This window comes from Conger conger, chromosome 5 (assembly GCF_963514075.1).
Source record: "Conger conger chromosome 5, fConCon1.1, whole genome shotgun sequence".
NCBI classification, from domain to species: domain Eukaryota; kingdom Metazoa; phylum Chordata; class Actinopteri; order Anguilliformes; family Congridae; genus Conger; species Conger conger.
Window position 1 is genome coordinate 3,536,457 of NC_083764.1, and position 23,955 is coordinate 3,560,411.

The 23,955-nt window shown below is 49.3% G+C and overlaps 1 protein-coding gene across 4 annotated transcripts in view; it reads right to left on the reverse strand.

Moving 5' to 3' along the window:
• The window catches only part of LOC133129677 (microtubule-associated protein RP/EB family member 3-like), a 36,390-nt gene extending 14,326 nt beyond the window's left edge, over nt 1–22,064 (reverse strand). For 2 of the 4 annotated variants that reach the window (XM_061243928.1, XM_061243925.1), the window contains exons 1-2: nt 21,933–22,064; nt 7,398–7,463 (exon numbers count right to left, since the gene is read on the reverse strand). The gene's annotated coding sequence lies outside the window, so the exon portion shown is untranslated. Of the gene's footprint in view, nt 1–7,397; nt 7,464–19,237; nt 19,261–21,932 lie in introns of those variants that run through there. The other 2 variants (XM_061243926.1, XM_061243927.1) reach the window with 2 other exon arrangements.
• Nucleotides 22,065–23,955: the final 1,891 nt, after the last annotated feature.

Here is a 23,955-nt window from a genome sequence, read left to right on the forward strand (position 1 = left end):
TGAAGTCGATGGCCCTTGACAAAGAGTGGTCTGTAATCGCCCGTTATGTCCAATCACGTGCCCGAGCCGAAGCCTTCTGATGAGATACCGACGCGGTCAAACTGCCCGGCTCGCGCGTACCACCTGTTTCATAAAAGACATTCCACTTCAGACCTGATTTAGGCCTGATGGAGCCAGGCTGTACTCATACCGCATTAGTGTTATGAGAATATAATAACTCAAAGGGATGAGAACAGGCCATTCAGCACATCGGGGAATTATGAACTCGACATGTTATACCGTGTGTGTGAGAGGCAGACACCCCTGACTCCTGTGTGTTCAAGCGCTAATGGCTAACAGACTGCTGCAACGCTAATGGCTAATGTGCTCCTGCAGCGCTAATGGCTAACACACTCCTGTCAGCACTTCAATCACATACTCTCCCCGTGGGTGAGGGAGAGAGAGCGGTGTTACAAGTGTGGGAGAGTGTGCTAGTGCTAATGGCCCTGCAGTGCTAATGGCTAACGTGCTCCTGCAGTGCTCCTGGCTAACATGTTAACTGACGAGCTAATGGCTAACATGCTCCTACAGCGCTAATCGCTAACATGCTCCTGCACCACTAACGGCTAACGTGCTAACCGCAGCGCTAATCGCTAACATGCTCCTGCGCCGCTACCGGCTAACGTGCTAACCGCAGCGCTAATCGCTAACATGCTCCTGCGCCACCAACGGCTAACGTGCTAACCGCAGCGCTAATCGCTAACATGCTCCTGCGCCGCTACCGGCTAACGTGCTAACCGCAGCGCTAATCGCTAACATGCTCCTGCACCACTAACGGCTAACGTGCTAACCGCAGCGCTAATCGCTAACGTGCCCCTGCAGCACTGAGAGAGCGGGGACCGTGGCCAGACTGCACACGCAGCACAACACGGCGCTGTCGCCACAAACCACCGCCACCGCTGCTGCATTATTCACCAGCTCCTGAGACGCCGGCCGCTACCCGAGGCTGCTCACGTTACCCAGCTCCCCTTTCACCCACCGCTGCCCCAGACAGAGAGCAGGGCCGCCGAGGAGGCCCCGCGGCGTAGGAACCCGAAACCGCGCACCAGAACCCCGTCTCTCCCGGACCGACCGCGACAGCACAGCAGAGCCGCTCGAGGCCGGGTCCTGAGGGCGGCCTGGAACCCAGAGGCTAAAGCACACGACTGGGGTCCAGACGGTTGCCTAGCTCAAGCCCCAGTGTAGCCACGATAAGATCCATGTAGCTGTTGGGCCGTTGACCGACCCCACATTGCTCCAGGGGGGATTGGCCCCTGACTTTGGGCTTAATAACGGTAATGTAGTATTTGCTCCAAGCCCATGTACAACACCACCTGCTTTCACTCATTATCTCCCCTCCTTGGTTAAGGAAATGAGCTCATTGGTGAAATCGGGTGGTGCAGGGCATGGGCAGAGACCGGCGCACACTGTGGCCCTCAGGACCAGGAGTTCAGCAGCACTGGAGGAAGGCGATGAGATGCACGCAACGCCAGGAGCATAAAATTCACAGTGCGGAACCTCTGCGTGTTTGGACATGTTAGCGCAGGGCAGGGGGCACATTGCTGAGATTGGGTTGCTTGGTGGACAGTGTAAAATACACCAGTAAAGCAAGTACAGGAATACTGTAGGTTTCCTGGATCCAAAAACAACATAACGGAACATAACGTAACATAACATACCGAGGAGAACAGACCATTCAGCCCAGCAACGCTCGCCTTTTCCTACCACGGAAGAGTGCCTACTGCTTAGTTTACCTAAAAGCTCAATAGTATCTAGCAAGCCTGGTCTTGAAGGTTTCTGCCTCCACTACATAACCTGGTAAGCTTTTGCACACATGATCAACCGTCTGTGAAATAATGGGCAAAGCAACTACACTGTACACGTCTAAAACATTCAATGAAACACACACAAGCCTGTCAGAAGGGCGAATCAGGCCGGGTCATGAGCACATACAGTTCATCAGCCTCTGACATAGATTTTTACATTTTACGTTTCGTTAATGGCTCCATTGATTGTGACAGTTGAGCTGGTGGCCGTTCTCCACTAGGAGTCTCCCAGGTGCTCTGATATTTGAGGCAGCGCTCTCTCTCTCTCTCTCTCTCTCTCTCTCTCTCTCTGCTGTAACGGGACTATTTATAAAAACGTGGGCTACACACAGCTACTGCTGAGCAGAATTTGATTTCAGACCCTCTAGGATAAACCACGCCCCTCCTGCCCCCCCCCCTCCGCTGTTTGGAAGATTTGTGAATCACCAGACTGTTTTTGTAGAATAGTAATCCAGTGACGTCATAGGGCGGAACTTTGCCGAGGTTGCCGTGGTGACGTGGAACCCTGGCCCAGCCCAGGAACAAGAAGGGGTTCTAAGGTCTCCATGACGACCCAGCACCTCCTGAGCCAGTCAGAGGTGGGACACAGCGCAGGTGAGAAGCCCAGGAGAAGACCAGGTACCCCGCAGAAGGACATCCAGGGGTGTTGCCCGGGAGCAGTGACCTGGCCTGGGACAGCCTGTAAGAATTGAGGCCAGCCTATTTTTAGAGGTTGGGACTGGAGCCCCCCTCCTCCAGCTGCCCCCCCGGGAGTCTGGGCATGGGCGGGGCAACAGCTGAGCTTTGGACAACCCCCCGAAATCTCCCAAACCTTCCCCTGACCCTCACTCTGACGGGACAGTGCTCACTCTGCACCCCTCACCCTGACAGTGCTCACTCTGTACCCCTCACCCTGCACCCCTCACCCTGACAGTGCTCACTCTGTACCCCTCACCCTGACAGTGCTCACTCTGTACCCCTCACCCTGACAGTGCTCACTCTGCACCCCTCACCCTGACAGTGCTCACTCTGTACCCCTCACCCTGACAGTGCTCACTCTGTACCCCTCACCCTGACAGTGCTCACTCTGTACCCCTCACCCTGACAGTGCTCACTCTGCACCCCTCACCCTGACAGGACAGGACTCACCCTGTACCCCTCACCCTGACAGGACAGGACTCACCCTGTACCCCTCACCCTGACAGGACTCACTCTGTACCCCTCACCCTGGTCTCTCACCAAACACCCAGCACAACCTGGGCATCAACAACAGAATGAAAAATACTTCTTCAGGGAAAATAATCCTAAATAAATTTCAGAGCCATGTACTGTATAGGCGGCACAGATGGTGCAGTGGGTAGCACTGCCGCCTCACAGCAAGGAGGTCCTGGGTTTGAATCCCCGTCGGCCGGGGCCTCTCTGTGTGGAGTCTGCATGCTCTCCCCGTGTCTGCGTGGGTTTCCTCCGGGTACTCCGGTTTCCTCCCACAGTCCAAAGACATGCACGTTAGGCTGATTGGAGAGTCTAAATTGTCCGTAGGTATGAGTGTGTGAGTGAATGGTGTGTGTGCCCTGTGATAGACTGGCGACCTGTCCAGGGTGTATTCCTGCCTTTCGCCCAATGTATGCTGGGATAGGCTCCAGCCCCCTGCGACCCTGATCAGGATAAGCGGGTTCAGATAATGGATGGATGGATGGATGTACTGTATAAACATATCTGAATGCTGCAGTCATTTCCATACATGCCCAGACTGTATATTGTATTATTATAAGTGTTATCTTACTTTATTGTGGTATATTAACTTATAGCACATCTCGTTTCCGTGAGAGTGAACTCAGACGTGAATATTAAAAGCCGCTTCCTCCTTCTCTCTCACCCTATTACTCTCAGCTCCATCCGACGTCCCGCGTGACACAGCGTACGTGTTCCTATCGAGCGGTACGTCCTGACACCTGATTGGCTGCATTCAGCGGAGGCACAGCTGATTGGCTGTGGTGTGGAGAGGGACAGTAGCCCACTTCTCTCCCCAGGTAATCAATGTTGGCCTGGATTCAGCTCCGGAGGGCAGGCCTGGCATCTGTATGCAGGCAGTGGAGTGGAAATCCCCGCTCTAATCTCCCCGCCTTCCGTAGAGAGTAACAACAACGCTACGTTTCGCAATCTAAACAACTGCAAACATAGCTTCGCTGTCGGTAACGTAGTGCGGTGATTAATGCTGGGCCATCCGTCTTAAATGGCTTTGCTTTTCTCGGAACTAATAGACTGAAACATCTGTATTCATCCAAGCAGAGTGGCAGTTTTGTAAATACGTTTGTGAGCTAATGTGATCCCGTCTGTACACACAGAGCTGGCTCTTTAAACCTAGGCTTTTATCAGACAGCTACTTACGAAGGCAACATTATTTTACACACAATCAATTTATCGGGTATTTATGGACACAGTGCAGGTTAGGGACATTGCTGAAGGCTGAAAGTTAAAAGCAGCAACCTCTCAGCTGTGGGTATAGTTCCCTCAGCATTGAGGTACAGCGCATTCTTCCTGCAAAAACACAAATATAGGAATGATCATCAGTGGGGTATATCACAAAGCAGGATTCCTGAGTTAGCTGGATAACTGCACTGAGTAAAACCCACAAAGCAGGATTACTGAGTTAGCCAGATTACTGCATGGAGTAAAACCCAGAACAGCTCTTTTTACTTCAGTCCATGTTCCAGATTTCACTGGGTTCTGGGATTTACTGAGTGCAGTTATCCAGCTAACTCAGGAATCCTGCTTTGTGGGTTTTACTCAGTGCAGTTATCCAGCTAACTCAGGAATCCTGCTTTGTGATACACCCCCCAGGTCTGAACTATGTGAAGTTGGCTGTTTGAGCTCAGCTTCACAACAGAAAGTAAGTCTCAGGTGAAGTGACACTTTTGCTAACCACGACCCCATTTTGACTGCAGTTTATAGATGTATTCTGTATTTAATATCAGTGTATTTTCACTCCATTGTCAGGGAGAGAGAACTCATTAAACACAGTAACAGGAGTAACAGTCATGCCCGGTTCAAACATATTTCCATGGAAACAGGAAAGAAGGGGATCAAAGAGTTTCCCTGTTGTCAAGGGATGATGACACTCTGATATGGAAGAGGGCAATGGAATGTAAGCACCGCCCCCAAGCACACACACACCCCCCCACACCGCCCCCCAACACACGCACACACCCCCCACACCGCCCCCCAACGCACGCACACATTTAATACTTTTATTCATGTCCACATACCAAAGTGACAATAAAGGACATAAACAATATACACACACAGTACAGAATAATGACATGGACATGCAGGATTCCACAACATTATAATAATGTGCGTCTACTACATTAATGCTGGTAGTTACAATGGGTGCACACACGCAAACACACACACACACACACACGCACAAGCACACAAGCAGAAACACACACATGCATGTACACACGTACAGGCACACGCACCCACACACACACATACACACACACCCTCACACACACAGAAATACACTCACACACTCATATACATACACACACACACACGCACACACACATACACACACACACACGCACACACACACACGCACACACACACACACGCACACACACACACACACCACTCACATACACACACATACACACACACCCTCACGCACACACAAATACTCACACACTCATATACATACACACACACACACACACACACACACACACATACACACACACACCACTCACATACACGCACACACCCTCACACACACACAAATACACTCACACACTCATATACAGACACACACACACATACACACACACCACTCTCACACACACACACACACATTTCTTTATCCCATTAACTTCCTGCAGTATCCAGGAGTCAAACCTGCAGCCCCCTTGCTCAGCGGAGTGAGGCACAGCCCCTGCATGTCTCCAGGCAGTGTTGAGGTGAGTATTTGGGGTGTTATTTGATGACCCTCAGTGTGACCCCTCTCTTAATCCACTGGCCTGGCCACATGGGGGAGTTCTGCATTCTCCTGCCCCTCAGCTGCCCAGTTTAGATAGGTCACCTAGCAACAGCAGCGAATCAACCCCCACACAGCACAGACATACATGTACACATACGTGTATACACACACACACAAACACACACACGCACAGACACACTACAGCTACCAAGATAATAGGAGGAGTTTCCATCCATTACATGGCATTTGGCAGACGCTCTTATCCAGAGCGACATACAGTTGATTAGACTAAGCAGGAGACAATCCTCCCCGAGAGCAATGCAGGGTTAAGGGCCTTGCTCAAGGGCCCAACGGCTGTGCGGATCTTATTGTGGCTACACCGGGATTAGAACCACCGACTTTGGGGTCCCAGTCATTTACCTTAACCACTACGCTACAGGCCGCCCCATCCAACTGTTTTATGCACATTTTGAAATTTGAATATGTAAACCTGAGTGGAAACAGGAAAAACGGTAAAAATATCACAAAAAGGTTTTTTACGGTTGGCCAAAGTAGAAACCTTTCTCACGAACAAAATGGCAGGCGGTACTCTTGTAATCCTGTTACGCCCACCTCAGAGTATTCGGTAAGTAATGGAAACACACAGACTATTCACATTTTCTTTGGCCAACCTCTTGGAAATGTATATAACATTCAACACTTGCAAAGCCTTTGTATGGAAACTTAACTAATGAAAACCACAGAGTGAATGAATATCTCATGTTTGTGGGGAAAAAGGCCCTTTCATACGGACCAATAAAGAGCGAATGGTAATAGAAGTTCCCTAAGAGGTGAGTTTAGCCTTCACAGGCGCAGAAGATGGCTTTACACACAAAGGCTGCATACAGTAGTTCTCACGTTTGAACAATAAACCGCCGGTCAGGTCAGGCTGCCTGTCATATGGCCCACTTTAAATACAATGGAGACATCGTTACAGACAAGGCCATCACTCACACACCTTAGCAACCACCAACAACAGCCTAACGGAAGCCTGACCTTCGCCATGCTGTCACCATGGTGACCACGCACCGCGCATTCCTTCCTGGTTGGACCGAAGAGTTTTTTGGTCAAAGTTTAACTTTTTGTGCATAAAGGAGGCCCATGTAATAGAGCAGTAACTTGAGCCCAAAGGTTTAGTGTTATGCAGAAGCATGTTATTAAATCCCAAGTCTTACATAACCACTGTTTCATAAAGTCACTCACAGCAGGGTGAGGGAACACACCGATCAGGAGAGTCTGGGATCAACAGGAGAGACTTCACCGTGGACCAAAGGTGTGTCTGTGAGCAGTGTGAACAGGTGTGAACAGGTGCGTACTTGTGATTGCAAACGGGCAGGTGAGATATCACAGAACACGACCTGACCACGAAGAAAACTAGCACTTAAAAGTGCCTCCAGCATCACCGTGACAACTCCCAATGCAAGCCCCGATCTCGTGAATATTCATGACTGTCCCTTGTCAACCAATCAGAATGGCCGGAAGGCGGAACGGCACCTGGGAGAGAGCAAAACAACACAGGTGTGCCAGGGGGCAGGTGCGTCTCCGGGGAAACCTACCTTTGTACCGAGCCCCTGGGAGTAGTGTGTGGAAGCGCTTCCTGCAGGTACGGACGGATCAGATTCCTGAACACAACGGAGAAAAATAACATTTTACATTCTGGTGGAACCCACAGAGCTATAAAAACACATCAATAAATAAATCAATCAATCAATCAATCAATACATAAAACAATTCAAGCAATTCAACAATAAAACTAGTTCGAAAAGTAACCCTGTGATTCCACAGAAGAACCCTTCGGGTTTCTGTTGGGCAAAATGGCTCTTTCACGCTTCACACCTCTGACAGAGGAACCCTAAACATAAGGAACTGAAAAGGGAATCAGGCCAAAGAACCCTTTCAGAACCCTTTCAGAACCCTTTCAGAACCCTTTTTCACTCGTCCTCTGTTCTCCCAATATCACCGTGTTCAGACAGGGCATCTGTGCTGTAATGTGACTCATTAACCGGGGAGATGGCCGATCTGCCCACCATCACAAACAGGAAGAAGGGAAAGGAATGGCATTAGACCACACAGCAGGCCAGCAGCGAACCCCTCAATCAGACCCAAAAGAAGTAGCGCACATTTCATCCTCGGGGACGATCTGTTCCTCACCCACAATCTATCCGAGAGAGAGAGATTTACATTCAGCAGAAAACAGTTTGTCCACATAGCCACAGGAAATATCCAGATCTGTGCTCACGCCGTGACCAGCAGCAGATAAGCCGCTCCACCCCCCGCCCCTTCCCTGTCAGATAGTCGCTATAGCGGCGTAACCCTGGATCTCTGGGCGTGGACAGCTTCCCGATGCGCAGGGGTTTTTTTAACGCTCGTAACCTTGAGAGCACGTGCTTCACAACTCGTGACTCGACCTCCCCGGACGCAGGTCACAGGAGGAGAGCACGCCGTCTTCGCACGCCTGAAAGTGTAAACCGCCGTGTTTACAGGCGAGGAACGGGAGGAGCGTCTCTGAGCAGCCAGCCTCGACAGGTACAGCGCACCTTTACCTGTGTCTGAGGTCTGAGGGGCCCCCTACCTTTACCTGCGTCTGAGGCCTGAGGGGCCCCCTACCTTTACCTGCGTCTGAGGCCTGAGGGGCCCCCTACCTTTACCTGCGTCTGAGGCCTGAGGGGCCCCCTACCTTTACCTGCGTCTGAGGTCTGAGGGGCCCCCTACCTTTACCTGCGTCTGAGGTCTGAGGGGCCCCCTACCTTTACCTGCGTCTGAGGTCTGAGGGGCCCCCTACCTTTACCTGCGTCTGAGGCCTGAGGGGCCCCCTACCTTTACCTGCGTCTGAGGTCTGAGGGGCCCCCTACCTTTACCTGCGTCTGAGGTCTGAGGGGCCCCCTACCTTTACCTGCGTCTGAGGTCTGAGGGGCCCCCTACCTTTACCTGCGTCTGAGGTCTGAGGGGCCCCCTACCTTTACCTGCGTCTGAGGGGCCCCCTACCTTTACCTGCGTCTGAGGCGGCTCCATCAGAACCACAACACCCCAGCTCCTCACTCAGGGGGTGAGGTGAGCAGCCAGACGGCCGCGACACACAGTGTGCAGTTTACGAAACGTCAAAGCCTTTTACTCATCAACGCACGCACGGATTCACCATTTCATTTCGCTTTTCACGTCTCTGCTGTCTTCAGACCTGAAGCACGGGGTCACTGAAGCGAACGTGGAGCGGAAACAGAAAAGCGCCAGAAACACGCCTCTTAACACGCACAGATGTGCGTTAATTACCTCTGATGTACGCGTCGGACGCTCAACCTCGGCTAACGTACGTCAAACACACTCCCTGCACGTCTGGCAATGCTTCAGCGCCGTCCAGCGCAGACGGGTTATAAACGATAATCGCGGCGGGGGCGGTGGGACAGATTCCTGCGGGCGCTCGGCGCTCTGGGCCGCCGGCAGAACAATCGCCCGTCTGACGGGCCGACCGCGGTCCGGGGGCGTCGGGGTTCCACAGGAACGTCGAGAACGACGGCTTTTAAACCCACCTCTGAATACTCAGTCCGATCCGTCTGAATTCACGGAATAAATATCACTTTGACCGAGCGCAAACAATAAAACTATTACTGTCGTAAAACTGTAATATATTCAGTAACTATAATACAGCTAAAATGAGTCCAGAGCAGGTCCAACTATCAAAGTTAAAGGTTCAGTAGAAGAGTTATTTTTACACAATCCTTCTCTGTCATGTGAGTTTCACCATTCACAAAAAACTATCAGCAAACAGGCCACAGTTTCTACTTTCTTTCTACACACCCTTTATGCAAGGCCATGACAACTGCTTCCCACCTTTGATCTGAACACAGAAGTCGAGAGTTCAGATTCCAGTGCCTTTACAGCTTTAAACACAGAGAGTTCCTGTTTTTCAAATAGAGAGTTCCTGCTTATCATTGCCACTGAAGGGCCGGAGAGCGAGCACCTTTTTTAAAGAGGTGATCTCACTCGGGTCTGAAGTCCACTGAATCACCGGAGGGCAAATTACACTTTATTCCGCTACGTCAGCAAACGGTTAAACGCGGATATACATTAGCCTACAACAGGGATGTTACGCTGTGTCTCACATTTGCAAATAGATAAAACGAACCTAGCGATCTCACGTAAAGTTTGAATATTATGCAACCAAAGACCACTCCTTCACCCAAGAAATAAGATATCATGCCATAGGGCAATCTGTCCTCTGCATGGTACCCATCCTGGTCACTTAGGAGCAGTGGGCAGCCACAGTGTAGCGCCCGGGGACCAGCTCCAGCTCTGAGGCCAGAGCCTCGGTCAAGGGCAACGGCAGGAGCAAACCTAACCTGACATGCGTGTCTGAGTGTGGGAGGAAACCAGAGCACCCGGAGTAAACCCACATGAACAGGAGGATGTGGCTGGTCGGGACTCAAACCCAGAACCTCCTAGCGAGGTAACAACACTGACCACTACGCCACCCTGCCACCCAGGCAGCCTCTGTAAGTAAATAAAACAATATCCCTTTTTACAGAGACCGTCACAAAGACGCTTTACAGAGTGTCAGGAGGGTAACAAGGAAAGGGCAAACGCTGTAAAAACCCAGAAAAACAGTCATGAGAAAAAACATCTTCAGTGGGGAGAGATCTGGGGAGGAGCCCGGCTGTAGAGGGGGAGCCCATCCTCCGCTGGCCGGAGAGGTGTAAAGGTAGGACGGATAAAACAGGAATGTAGGAAGAAATCTATTACGGCGTTTCAGATGGGGTCGGACCAGGTGCAGTAAAAGCAGAAAACTAGCTATAAAGCACCCTGCGGTTCATCAGTAGAGGGTTTTCAGCACAGACACACACCCTGGTGAACAGCACAGACACACACCCTGTGAACAGCACAGACACACACCCTGGTGAAGATCACAGCCGCACTCCCTGGTGAACAGCACAGACACACACCCTGGTGAAGATCACAGCCGCACTCCCTGGTGAACAGCACAGACACACACCCTGGTGAACAGCACAGACACACACCCTGGTGAACAGCACAGACACACGCCCTGTGAACAGCACAGACACACGCCCTGTGAACAGCACAGACACACACCCTGGTGAACAGCACAGACACACACCCTGTGAACAGCACAGACACACACCCTGTGAACAGTACAGACACACGCCCTGTGAACAGCACAGACACACACCCTGGTGAACAGCACAGACACACACCCTGTGAACAGCACAGACACACGCCCTGTGAACAGCACAGACACACACCCTGTGAACAGCACAGACAGCACAGACTCACGCCCTGTGTAGGGGTTGTGGGGTGGTGTGGGGGGGTGTGGGGTGGTGTAGGGCGGTGGGGGGGGTGGGGGGTGAAGGGGGTGTGGGGGGTGTGGGGGGGTGGGGGGGGGCGATTACAGGGCCCCCCTGCGGAACACAGAGCCCCATTGTGCGCGTGCGATGAAAGGCCTCGCTGTGATGTCACGGGGGCTGGAGCTACCCACGAAAACGCTGTCAGAGCGATTATCACCGCCCCTGCAGAACCAGAGCTCCTGCACCGCCCTCTGAACCAACTCACAGCCAAGCACACTCACTGGGGGTAGCCTACAGCCTGTAGCCTAGTGGCTAAGGTGCATGACTGGGACCTGGAAGGTTGTTGGTTCAAGCCCAAGCAACTACTCGTTAAGATTGACTCATGTTTTTGTTTTTTGCAGCCTCTGGTTGTGTGTGATCAGGCTTTCGCTGGGTATCGACACTGTAATGACCGGCCCACCCTGCTAAAGCCGGCATTGTGCTGGCGTGTTACTTCCAGCCTGTGAGCCCTTTCACAGCCGCGGTCCTGAGCGTCGAGCCACGGCCCAGCGCAGCCCGGCCGCGTACGGAGCGGGCGGTGAGAGGCTCGTCTGAAAACAACGATCAGGGCAGAGCTCCTGAGACTGGCCCGGGGGGAGCTGCCCACCCAACGCCACGCTAACGATGGACACGCTAACGACGGACACGCTAACGGCGGACACGCTAACGACGGACACGCTAACGACGGACACGCTAACGACGGACACGCTAACGACGGACACGCCAATGACGGACACGCCAACGACGGACACGCTAACGACGGACACGCCAATGACGGACACGCCAACGACGGACACGCTAACGACGGACACGCCAATGACGGACACGCCAACGACGGACACGCTAACGACGGACACGCCAACGACAGACACGCCAACGGCGGACACGCTAACGACGGACACGCTAACGACGGACACGCCAACGGCGGACACGCTAACGACGGACACCGACGACCAGAGAGCAGCCAGGTTCAGACTGTTGGGCTCAATCCCACCCCGAAAGCAAAAGCGATCATAAATCCATAGCATCATCTGAGGGTTAAATAATGGCTTAAAAAATCTAAATAAACACTGGCGTTTCCTCTGCCAGAGTCTCAGAGATGATCTCAGTTTTCCTCACATCGTGCGCTGAGATCAACAGTGCAAACAGCTGCCAGAAATCAACTTCCGATGGTGAACAGATCTGGTTAAGTAATAATAATCATAATAATTAAAGGGCTTTTCTAGACACCTAAAGTGCTTTACAGTGATCAGGGGGAAACTCGCCTCAACCACCACCTGGGTGATGCAACAGCAGCCATTTTGCACAAGAACGCTCAGCACACACCAGCTGAGGTGGAGGGGGAGAGAACAGATAAACGAGGGGATGATGAGGTGGCAGTGTGAGAGAGTCAGGCAGGGTCCCCGGGGAACCCCCACCCAACGACATGGTTAAAAAACAGGGAGATGGCACCTTGCCGATACCCTACAGCTACCCTCTGGATCCCCACCCTCCGTGCGGCACAAATTCAGCCCAGGAGACTCTTTCTGTGTCACTGGGACAACCACACCCAGTCCCTGTACTAGCACTGCGGAACTAGGTCAGATAGGTGCTAAGTATTTTTTCACAATTTTTCGGTCGACCTCCGGTGACAAACGAACTCACGATGTGATAAAAAATGAAAGAAAACAAACACACACACACACACACAAAAAAAAAACCTGCTTACATTTCGGAGCTGTTGTTTGATCTGCGTGACACCTGAGCCGTTTGCTATCGGTGACAAAAAAAAACACCAGCGTGAAACACCTGTTCTCGACACACCGCTCAGGTTAGCATTTACAGTAGCATGAACAGCACCGTTCACACAGAGTGGAGGATGTGTTTTCCGACAGGGAATCGCGAGCCCCATTCCCGCTGTGGTTCCGGCGGCGTTCCGAACGGAAGCCTTTTCCCGCTGCCCCTCTCCGGGGCCGCTGATATGACAGCACCACGCCTACAGTAGCATTCGCGTGGGAACCATTATTTACCTCTCCCTCTTTTATAAAGCGCACATTAACCGAACAATTGCTGGAAGCCCCCTCTCGTCCGTAAGTGCAGGTTTTCATCCTGTCAGCAAAAGCGCAGCGGGTTTTATTGCATAGTGTGTAAGGCTGGTGTGTGTGTGTGTGTGTGAGAGAGAGTGTGTGTGAGTGTGGTGTGTGAGAGAGTGTGTGTGAGTGTGGTGTGTGAGAGAGAATGTGTGTGAGTGTGTTGTGTGAGAGAGAATGTGTGTGAGTGTGTTGTGTGAGAGAGAATGTGTGTGAGTGTGGGTGTGTGTGTGGTGTGTGTGAGTGTGTGTATGTGTATGTGTGAAAGTGTGTGTGAGAGTGTGTATGTACGTGTGTATGTGTTTGTGTGAAAGTGTGTGTGAGAGAGAGTGTGTATGTACACGTGTATGTGTGTGTGTGCCTGTGTGTCTGTGTGTGTGTGTGTGTGTAAATATTCCATTTTTGTAACAGAGGGATTCCCCCTGTTTTTGACATTCACGATTGAGATATTAACGGATGTAATTTAACTCATAGAGCAAAATGTGAACCTCCCTTAAGCCGACACTAACCACAGACCTTACATTTGAAAGGAATCAGAACCCCTGTGGGACAAACGCTCGGGAAATCTGCTGAGGGAGCCCCGTGGTGGAAAAAACTGTCAGGTCGGCCGACAAAAAGACATCGCCCTGCACCTCTCTCCACACCCTGAGCTGGCCAGGAGAGGACAAGCTCCCTCCAACAGGGTCTGGTTCCTCCAGAGGTCTCTCATATTTACTCTACCTGAGGGAGGCTGTTCCTGGCATGGCTGCCCGTTGGGCCTGGGCTGAGCAGTGCCGTTCCCTGCACCGTGACAAATGTTTTTGGGGAAACGCACAACATAAATTAATCTGATCTGATTGGAGTTCATCTCCAGACTCTTGCTGACAGCAACACGATCGGAGTTAAGGATTTAAGTTCCCAAAGAAACGCAAAAGAAATGGCCATAAAAAGTCAGTCAGGCCATCACAGTCAGTTCAGAAAGCTGAAGGAATCCACGTAGAACATCGGTGTGTGTTACACACTCGAGAGCTTTACTGAGTCAGAGTGTAATCATAATAATAATAATAATGTGTTACATGGAACTTTCCTCACACTCAAAGTGCTTACAGTGATGAGGGGGAATCCCGCCTCAACCACCACCAATGTGCTGCACCCACCTGGGTGACGCAATGGCGGCCATTTTGCGCCAGAACGCTCCCCACACACCAGCTGAGGCGGAGAAGGGAGAGAACGATTTTAGCCAATTTAACTGGGGGACGATGATTAGGTGGCGGCGGCAGGTTGTGGATTTGGCCGAGACACCCCCAGACTCCTGTGGCTGTGAGCCGGTCGGATGGCCAAGCTGAGATGTGAGCGCAACTCGGAGATAATGAACAATCCAGCATCACTGGAAAGCAGGTCGTTAGGTGTGGGGAGCAGGTCAGAGGCTGTGTTCTGTCTCTCTCTCTCTGTCTCTCTCTTTCTGGGGGGGGGGGGGGTTTGTCTGGCACAGAAACACCCCCAGTGGCTTTAGCACTGATTCAGCTGTTACACTGGAGGGGGGGGGGGGGGGGGGGCAGTGCGGGGGTGCGGGGGTGCGGTGCGTACAGAAAATACCCGCTGACTCAGCGGGATCGTGGTGCAGAATCGACAACAACAGGCCAGAAGCCCGCGCGAGCCAACACAGCCGGACGAGCCCAGAATGTTCCAGAGCCCGGGACGAGGCGCTCTCACAAACACAGCGACAATGGAGCCACATTTCTTGCTCTTCAGCGATGGAAAAAGAATTCCCAAATGTACCCTGAACGAACAGTAATGTTGTCTGGGTACAAATGAGTACGTTTTCCAAGCACGTTTTACAAATGATTAATTATATATTGCTGGATCGGGGGGGAATTTTACATACCTTTAGGGTACCACCCTAGCGACAAGCATTTGTACCTTTTTAGGCTCTTTTTGTACCTTTATTTCTGACCTTCTGGCTCTACCAGGAAACAGAAGCTGCTGACCCAGAACAACGCCATTGGGAGCTTTTATTATGACAGGGTGAAACCGGGAAGCTGTTAATAAGTTAGCCCCAGGTCAAACTGCAGGTGTATCGGCTGACCTCAATAGATGAAGATCTGAACCTGTCAGTTTCCCCTGACATTAACAATGCTGCAAGTGACAATGGATTTGTATGCAAAGAGCCGCTGAAATGATTTACAACGCTGTGTTAAAGATTATACAGTGTGCCTGATAACTACGGAACCTCAGGACACTGTGTAACGTCTTGTCATTTAGGACGCACCACAAAGTTGTTGGTTACAGAATATCGATCAAAACGAACTGGTAAAAAAAAAACAGACGAAACAAAACTGCCAAAACAAAAGCGCCGGTAATCACTTTAACTCGCGCTACTGACAACGTGCGCAGCGGGCAGGCTCAATAATTGCGGGCTGAATTTGGGGACGCATTTAAATAAATACGAGACGAACAGAGAGCATCTCACGCAGCGTTTGCGGGAGAGATTCAATGCTTCCGCTACACACACACGGCTCTGTCTCTACAACGCCAACGCTCCAGCTAAGAGGGAACGTTATGTTCCTGGAACGTTCTAGAAACACGTGATGCAAGAATGTTTTACTTGCTGGCATAACGTTCCCTGGATAACGTTCCTGCAACGATTCTGGAAACGTTTTGCTTCCCAACATTTTTAGAACGTTCCCTAGTTGGGCAAAATGAACATTCAGAAAATGTTCAGGTAACCTACAATAAGGTTCATATAACGTTACCGCAACTTCGTGCGTATGCTAAAAAATGTTCTGAGAACCAAAACTAACTTTCAGTAAACGTAAGAACCTAAAAGCGTAAGGTGGGCGACGCGCTGTGTGATGCACGCCGGGAACGGCGACAGACCGTTAGCAGAGACAGTGGCAAACACAGAAGGCAAAAATATGCTAATATAATTAGCGTCTGTTATTAATCATCACACGCTGATATTTCCGTGAGGTGCTTAACTTATTTTTCTTGGCGGGGGGGGGGGGGGGGGGGGGGGGGGGGGCGGAAAGCATTAAAAGACCGGGGGAAAAAGAAACAGTGATTTTTGAGTACATAATATCTTCTCCAATCAGAATCGGCTGAAGCCCCCATCCACGCCACGCAGGAGCACTGTAAATCAACACTCTCGTCGACACACAGCGGGCTCCCGCAGAAAGATAATGCCAGCCCTGCGCGTAGCGAAAATCCCATCGCCATCCAATACAATACAGCCCTTAACAGACGCGACCGGACTTGTTTCATTTCACAACAACGCCCAAACAGACAAACGCCCAAACAGACAAACAAAACAGACTGCCCGACAGACAAAGGGAACTGAATAACGACACTCGGGCATTCTCCTGACTTCTGTGGGCTACAGTGAAAACATCCCCCGGGGGATGGGGGGGTTAAAATTAAACGGTCACCCACTTCTCCCCCATTAAAGACGCATTCATTACTTCCCCTAATTGTGCCGTCTTCGTCGCCATTAAAGCTTCACTGATTAAGAAGTCATTAACATGCGTTTAATCAGCCAATACAGACAGGACTGCATAATAAGAATGGATGGCGGCAGACTCCACGTTATAAACAAACTTGACTGTTAGGGAAATGACCCAGGACATAAACGGGTAACCTTTTTCCTGATGGGTCAAAATTTGAAATTTGGAAATGGAACTACGGTCACTACTGTCGTCTGTTGAAAAGACCGTAAGCTGGCTCAAACATTGGACAATATTTTCAAGGTGACTTTTGACCTCACAAGTCTGACTTGTGAAGTCACAAATTTCGGATCAGTTCTCCTGAAGCAAACAGAGTTGCTGCTCCAGTGTTGCACTGACTCAAGCTGTAGGTAATTGCTAACAAGACTTAACAATCCAGCTAGCAGCACCTGTTGCTATTCCAAAGTCATTGTGTGTGATGTGTAGAGGGGCTTCACACACACACGCTCACACACACACACACACATACTCACACACACTCGCACACACACACTATTTTTGCCTCCTCAGTGATACAATCTTTGCATACAGTAGCTGAAACATCATCCATCAGTTTAATACAATGGACTTCACACCCTCCTCCTCACACACACACACACACACACACACACACATCAACATGTTCTTAGGGAAAAACTTGAGTGGTTAGATCAGTCTGAGGGGAGTGAGAGACAAAGATGTAAGATGTTTCGAGAGAAAGAGAGAGCGTGTGGATGAGAGAGAGACAGAGAAAGACAGATATATATATATATATAGAGAGAGATTGTGGTGGCTACAGAGGCAGACAGTGTATAAGATCAGTTCTGCAGAGTAAAGAGGTTTACTGAGGGAGAGAAAGAGAGAGAGATGTTGAGGGAGAGACAGGGAGGGAGAGACAGGGAGGGAGAGAGAGAGAGATGTAGAGGGAGAGACAGGGAGGGAGAGAGAGAGATGTAGAGGGAGAGACAGGGAGGGAGAGAGAGAGAGATGTAGAGGGAGAGACAGGGAGGGAGAGAGAGAGAGATGTAGAGGGAGAGACAGGGAGGGAGAGAGAGAGATGAAGAGGGAGAGAGAGAGAGAGATGTAGAGAGAGAGACAGGGAGGGAGAGAGAGATGAAGAGGGAGAGAGATGTAGAGAGAGAGACAGGGAGGGAGAGAGAGAGAGATGAAGAGGGAGAGACGGGGAGGGAGAGAGAGAGAGATGAAGAGGGAGAGAGAGAGATGTAGAGGGAGAGACAGGGAGGGAGAGAGAGGGAGAGAGAGATGTAGAGGGAGAGACAGGGAGGGAGAGAGAGATGAAGAGGGAGAGAGAGATGTAGAGGGAAAGACAGGGAGGGAGAGAGAGAGAGAGAGATGAAGAGGGAGAGACGGGGAGGGAGAGAGAGAGAGAGAGATGAAGAGGGAGAGACGGGGAGGGAGACAGTGACATGGTGCTCCAGAGCATCACAGATCCGTGCAGGGTAAACTCCATGGTGTTTATAGGCCCACACCACCTTGCCCACTGCAGCAGACAGACCGGCATGATACAGGCTGTACAGTACAGTACAGTACCGTACGCTGATACCACAGACTGCCAGGTTTACAGTACAGTACCGTACGCTGATACCACAGACCACCTGGTTTACAGTCACCATAAAACAGCTCTGTTCAAGAACATAAACATTACAGCTCTCTTAAATCACCGTCCAAATGATCAAGGCCGATACCTTCCACTTTCTACTTTCACTTTTAAATCTCTTAATAACACCTCTCTCTTGCCAACCTGGCTAAGGTGCTTGACTGGGACCCAGAAGGTTGGTGGTTCAAGCCTGGGTCTAGTCCCAATAAGATCTGCACAGCCGCTGGGCCCTTGAACAAGGCCCTTAACCCCACATTGCTCCTGGAGGGACTGTCCCCTGCTTAGTCTGTAACAAATATAGTTTTCATATTGGCCAATGTACAAGGCTAGAGTGTGGGGTTTTCTTCACAAACTCTTTTTAGTCAATAGTCGAAAGGGTTTTTTTGAATTTTATTATGCATACCACTGTGGTCGTTTTTCTGAACATACTATTTTTAGACTTTAGTCAAATATGGTTTGAGTAAACAGATCAGGGTTTCTCCAAGAAAGACAGTCTTGTACACACAACGTGGTCTCAGTGCTCAGGGCCTAGTGATTTTCATTACGCTTAACACGGTAAAAGTGTTGCAACGAGCATTGACACGCACATCTGAGAAACACTCTTTTCTGAACTCACGGCAACAGACGTGCTCCATTCTGAATGCCACAGTATGCTGTTCTTCTTATTTTGTTGTACTCTTACATCCAGACACACTGTACTGTATTATCTACCCCGCTTATTCCTGGTCAGGGTTGTGGGGGGGTGCTGGAGCCTATCCCAGCATGCATTGGTCGAGAAGAAGTAATTCACCCTGGACAGGTTGCCAATCCATCGCAGGGCACGCACACACTTTTACCTACACACACACACACTATTCGCTCACACACTCACGCACACACCATTCACTCAAACACCTACGGGCAATATCCCTAACCTACCCGTGTTTGGATTGTGGGAAGAAACCAGAGGAATCCCACACAGAAACGGGGAGAACATGGAAACTGCACACAGAGATGTCCCGGCCAGGATTCAAATCCAGGACCAGGCTGGGGCCCCCCGGCCCTCTGTGTTGATACACTCACATACAGTACATATTACATTACATCACATCACATCACATTACATTAATGGCATTTGGCAGACGCCCTTATCCAGAGTGACGTACAACAAAGTGCAAAGTGCATACCCATAACCAGGGATAAGTGCGCTGAAAGACCCTAGAGGGAAGTACAATTTCAACTGTTACCTGCACAACAAAGATAAGGACCAGGGCCAATCCCATCATCAGATTTTTTTTATTTTTATTTTTTATAGTAGTTGAATATCTTCTCCAGTTAGCCAACTTAGCCTTCCATCATTTCACTCCAAATGAACGGCACTCCTGCGATGAACAGGTCTCTCAAGGAATTAATACAAGCATTTAGTGGGCATTAGAGCTACCTTATAGAGCGTACTACACAAGCACCTTCAAATCAACAGCAGCACTTGCTTACTGTTTAAAGAATATGCTTCACTTTTTTAAAACGCCCCTTCTTATAGCAGCCACAGCCACCGATCATACGTAGGGCCAGTTCCACAGACACAGCCTAGCCTAGCCATGGACAAAAACATTTGAATGGAGATTCTGCATTTTTTTCTTAAAAAACTTTAAAAAAAAATTTTTTAGTCTAAGATTAATCTGTGTCTGCGAAGCTGCCCCAGAGTAATATTTGTATTCTTAATCCTCACAATCTCCAGAAAATTGCAGAGTGATAATCATGGCGAGCAGATATCTTGTTTCGTCCGAATTCCAACGGGAGATGAACGGTTACCTAAAGTTGAGATTTAGCGTGAAAGCCCAGACTTTTCATCTGCATAAAAAAAACACTCCATCTTTTAAGAGGGGCCAAACATCGGGGTGCCAGCGTGCGCGATTCGTTAACACAGTCTAAACGCAGCCCCTCTCCTTAGGAACGTAAAGGGGATCCCGCTTAAAGCTGCGTGATAGAAACGTTTTTCAAGCACCGGACAAACGTTTTTCAAGCCAGCTTTGGTACAGTACCAAGGACAGAGAACCATTACTTTTCTTCTCGAAGGAAAAGAGGACAGCCCATTCATTTCACAGCGAAATCTAATTAGCTGAATGCAGCATGTTTACGGTGAAAAGACACACATAAAACTCAGTCCAGTGTACATTTGAAAAGAAAGAAACTTAAGTAATATTATGGAGCAATATATCAAACAATTTCCACAATTTGCATGGAATCAATATAATATCTTATTCTGGGGGGGGATTGCAGCCCTTAACAATTCAATTTCTGATAACAAAGTCTCCCCCCCCCACACAACTTCGTACCAAAATATTCAGGAATTGGCAACGCCACAAGAATGACGTCTTAGCCACTTTGCATCCGAGTGACTTTCCTGTGCTGGCTCCAGAACGCCTCCGTTTGAACGGTGAACCCGCAACAGCTTGGCAAAGATGCTCGCCTCTTAACTGCAGTGATTTCTGTACGTTCAGCAACGAATCGATTTCGCTGTAAAAAGTCCCGCCACCTTTTAAACAAACGCACATAAAGCATGACATTTTAAAACGATTGGGCCGACTGGGGGAGAGGAGGGGAACGGCCGAATGCTGTGTGTCTACCGCATAGCATTACGGTACCCTCCCTCCGCACGCCGTCAAAGTCTTAAGCGCTCGTTTCATCAGATTCTACATACTTATCAATTAATCAGCTCAGTCAGGCGCCGTCATATTCCCATGTAACACATGATATATCCACGCAGGTTCTCTCGTTGTGCCGTAAAAAGCTCGCAAAACATTGTATGACAGAAAACAATACACCCAGATTCTATTTGAAGTGTAATGTATAATACTGCAATCACAATTTGCTTTTCATAATTCCAACACTCCATATAGTCTGAGGTGAAGAAACGCCGTTTTACCATTTGTTATAAACGACATAAGTGACCAGGAGTCTTGACACAGCAAAAAATTAAGTAACATGCTTGTCTGCCACCGGTTTCAAAGCGTGCCACCTATTTCGCAAGTATCCAGCCAAAGGTCTGGTCATTCGCGCTTCAAAATGTCAAATGTGAGATAAAATGTCATCAAACATACATATAGGCCTGCTCACAGCTCGTTTGCGGCGTATCTGGCCTGATACTGGCGCACAAGTTTCGCGCTGTCAATATTCTAAGGTGGGTGTTTTTTAAACACCCCATACGTAGGCCTGTGCTCGCATTCATTCTCTAGCTGAATATGTCAGCCTCTCTCACGTGTTTAAAAATGACCCATTTCGTCCAGGGCTGCATAACCAATATAGCTAACCTTGTAATGTAGCAGCTACACAGCGCAGTCGGACAAATCAATTCAGCTGCGTAATAGCGCATAGCGCGATAGTTGTAATATATGACACCGGGAATAGGGCTGCTTTTCCGAGCCCCCTCTGCAGGCCTGCGTGGAAATCTCACACGCCACTGTCACCAGCATTAACGTTGAATGGATAAAACACAAGCCGTTGCTATTGCGAATCATGCCATATCTGCCTTTAAACGTGCAAAACCAGCTAACGGCCCTGCACGACCGAGCCGTCGCACTGAGAAAGACAAACGAACGGACGGTTGACATTTGTCGGTCCGTTTTGTACTCACTGTGTTCAAGCGACTCCGTTCCCCTGTGTTGTTAGCAATATCCTCTCACTGCGTAGTCTGACACTCCGCCGCCGTCGTTGCTAGCTCCAGCGCTGTTCTGGTAACGGGCCGCCCCTGAGTCTCCGACCAGCCCTTGGCTACGCGCTGTCAGGCAAAGTGCGCCTGCGCGTTTTGCAGGTGACCCTGGCGAGGTTGCGGCACCGCGCAACTGTATCCCACGGTTAGCCATGTTGGCTCTGGAATTTGCACTGCTGTCCATGGCGCTGCGTAGACATTCCAGAGCCAAAATGTCCGTCGAGGGTAATTAGCTGGTCTTCACCGTTTACCATACGGTCTCATCTTTCGACTCCGATTTTCCCAGACAGACGACTTCATCGCTACTATATAATTATACTCTGTGGCCAATAATTTAAGGGCTACACACTGAAGGTGACTTACAGCTTCTGTGCAATGTATATACACATTATATATATATATATATATATATATATATACACACATTTTATTTCTGAAGGAAAGACGATTGTGACAAATCTCACTTCAGTGTATGCACCTTATACAAATTAATTCATCCTGCAAGATGCTTCATTGTGGTGCTTTCGTTTTCTATTGTTACATTTTTACACGCGGTGCTTTTAAAAGAGGAAGAAGGAAAAGATGGACATAACTTTTGAGAATCTTATGTGGTTTATTTTGCACTCATTCGTGTGATAAGAAACGAGCCAATCACTTAAAAGTTCACCTTTCAACACAAGTCTCTACAGACACATACAAGCACTGACCTTTTCACAAAGTGCCTTTTTGAAAAAAAAAAAACAACAAAAAAACAGTACAAATAACAAAATTAATTCATTAACCAATAGTAACAAAAATAAAAAAACAAAATCTTTCAGCACCAGTTTAAACACGGTGTGTGCTCATGCACGGTTAAGGGATCTCCTGATGTGACTATTACAATGGAAACTACATTTGCAAAGAATGTAATGGACAATATTGTTCAACAAAACAAAAACTTTTCTTTTTTTCAAACAATGTATAAATATTCCACATCTATTTCAGAATGAGAGACACCAAATTGATTTTTTTTTTTAAAGAAAAAAAAGTCTGACTATAAAATTGCGTTTTCCTTGCAGCTCAATCAGCATAATGCTTCGTAATAATCTTTTTCCCAGACAGGCAGACGCAACACAAGCCACTAGAAGCAAGTGGCCTCCCCCAAATCATGTTATCATGTATAGGTGTTGTTTTTCTGGTAGACGTTACAATGACAAAAGTCAAAACAACCTATAGAGCGCAATACACGAGTACATGAGCATCACTTGTTCAAGAGGAAGCTCGTTGTTTCGTTTTTGTTGCTTTCTGTTTTCAAGTAGCTTTTCAGTTTTCCCATTAATCGAAATAGGGACCTCCACTTCACACCCGGATAGGTTTCTGTGCCTGGCTACAAGATCTGACTCCCTCTCACAAAACTGTAACCTGTTTGCAAAAAAATGTGTTTCCTTTCGTGTTTCCATTGCCCTAAACCTACAGTGTCCCCCGTACTCCCTCTCCTACAGACCCCCAACGCGGCGCGACCAGAGCCTGCAATCCAACAACTCCGCGACAGACTGAATCCTTGGCCAAACAACTGTGAACAGAATTTACTGCACGTATTACCGCAAAAGAAAACAACAGTCTGTGGTCGTGCTTTTCTAAACGGCGCTAATGCTAATAAACGTGTGCGGTGTCGGTGACGCTTTCTCTCTTTTGAGGGAGGCTGCTTTTCCTCGGGCCTCGGCTGTCAATCACAAAGTCTGGCAGTGGTCTCCTGACTCAAGCGGCACCTCAGTCTAATGTCCTAATGGGTGTATGTTTATAACAGAAAATTAATGCCCATTAGTAATCCGTTGACTGTGTGTTTGCGTGTGTACGTGTGTGTGTTGCAATGGGCTGCACCAGCGGACATTTTGAAACAATTCCCTTGACTTACCACCACACATGCCATTTCAGGAATCTAGAAGAGCGTGCTATCCACAATGTGATG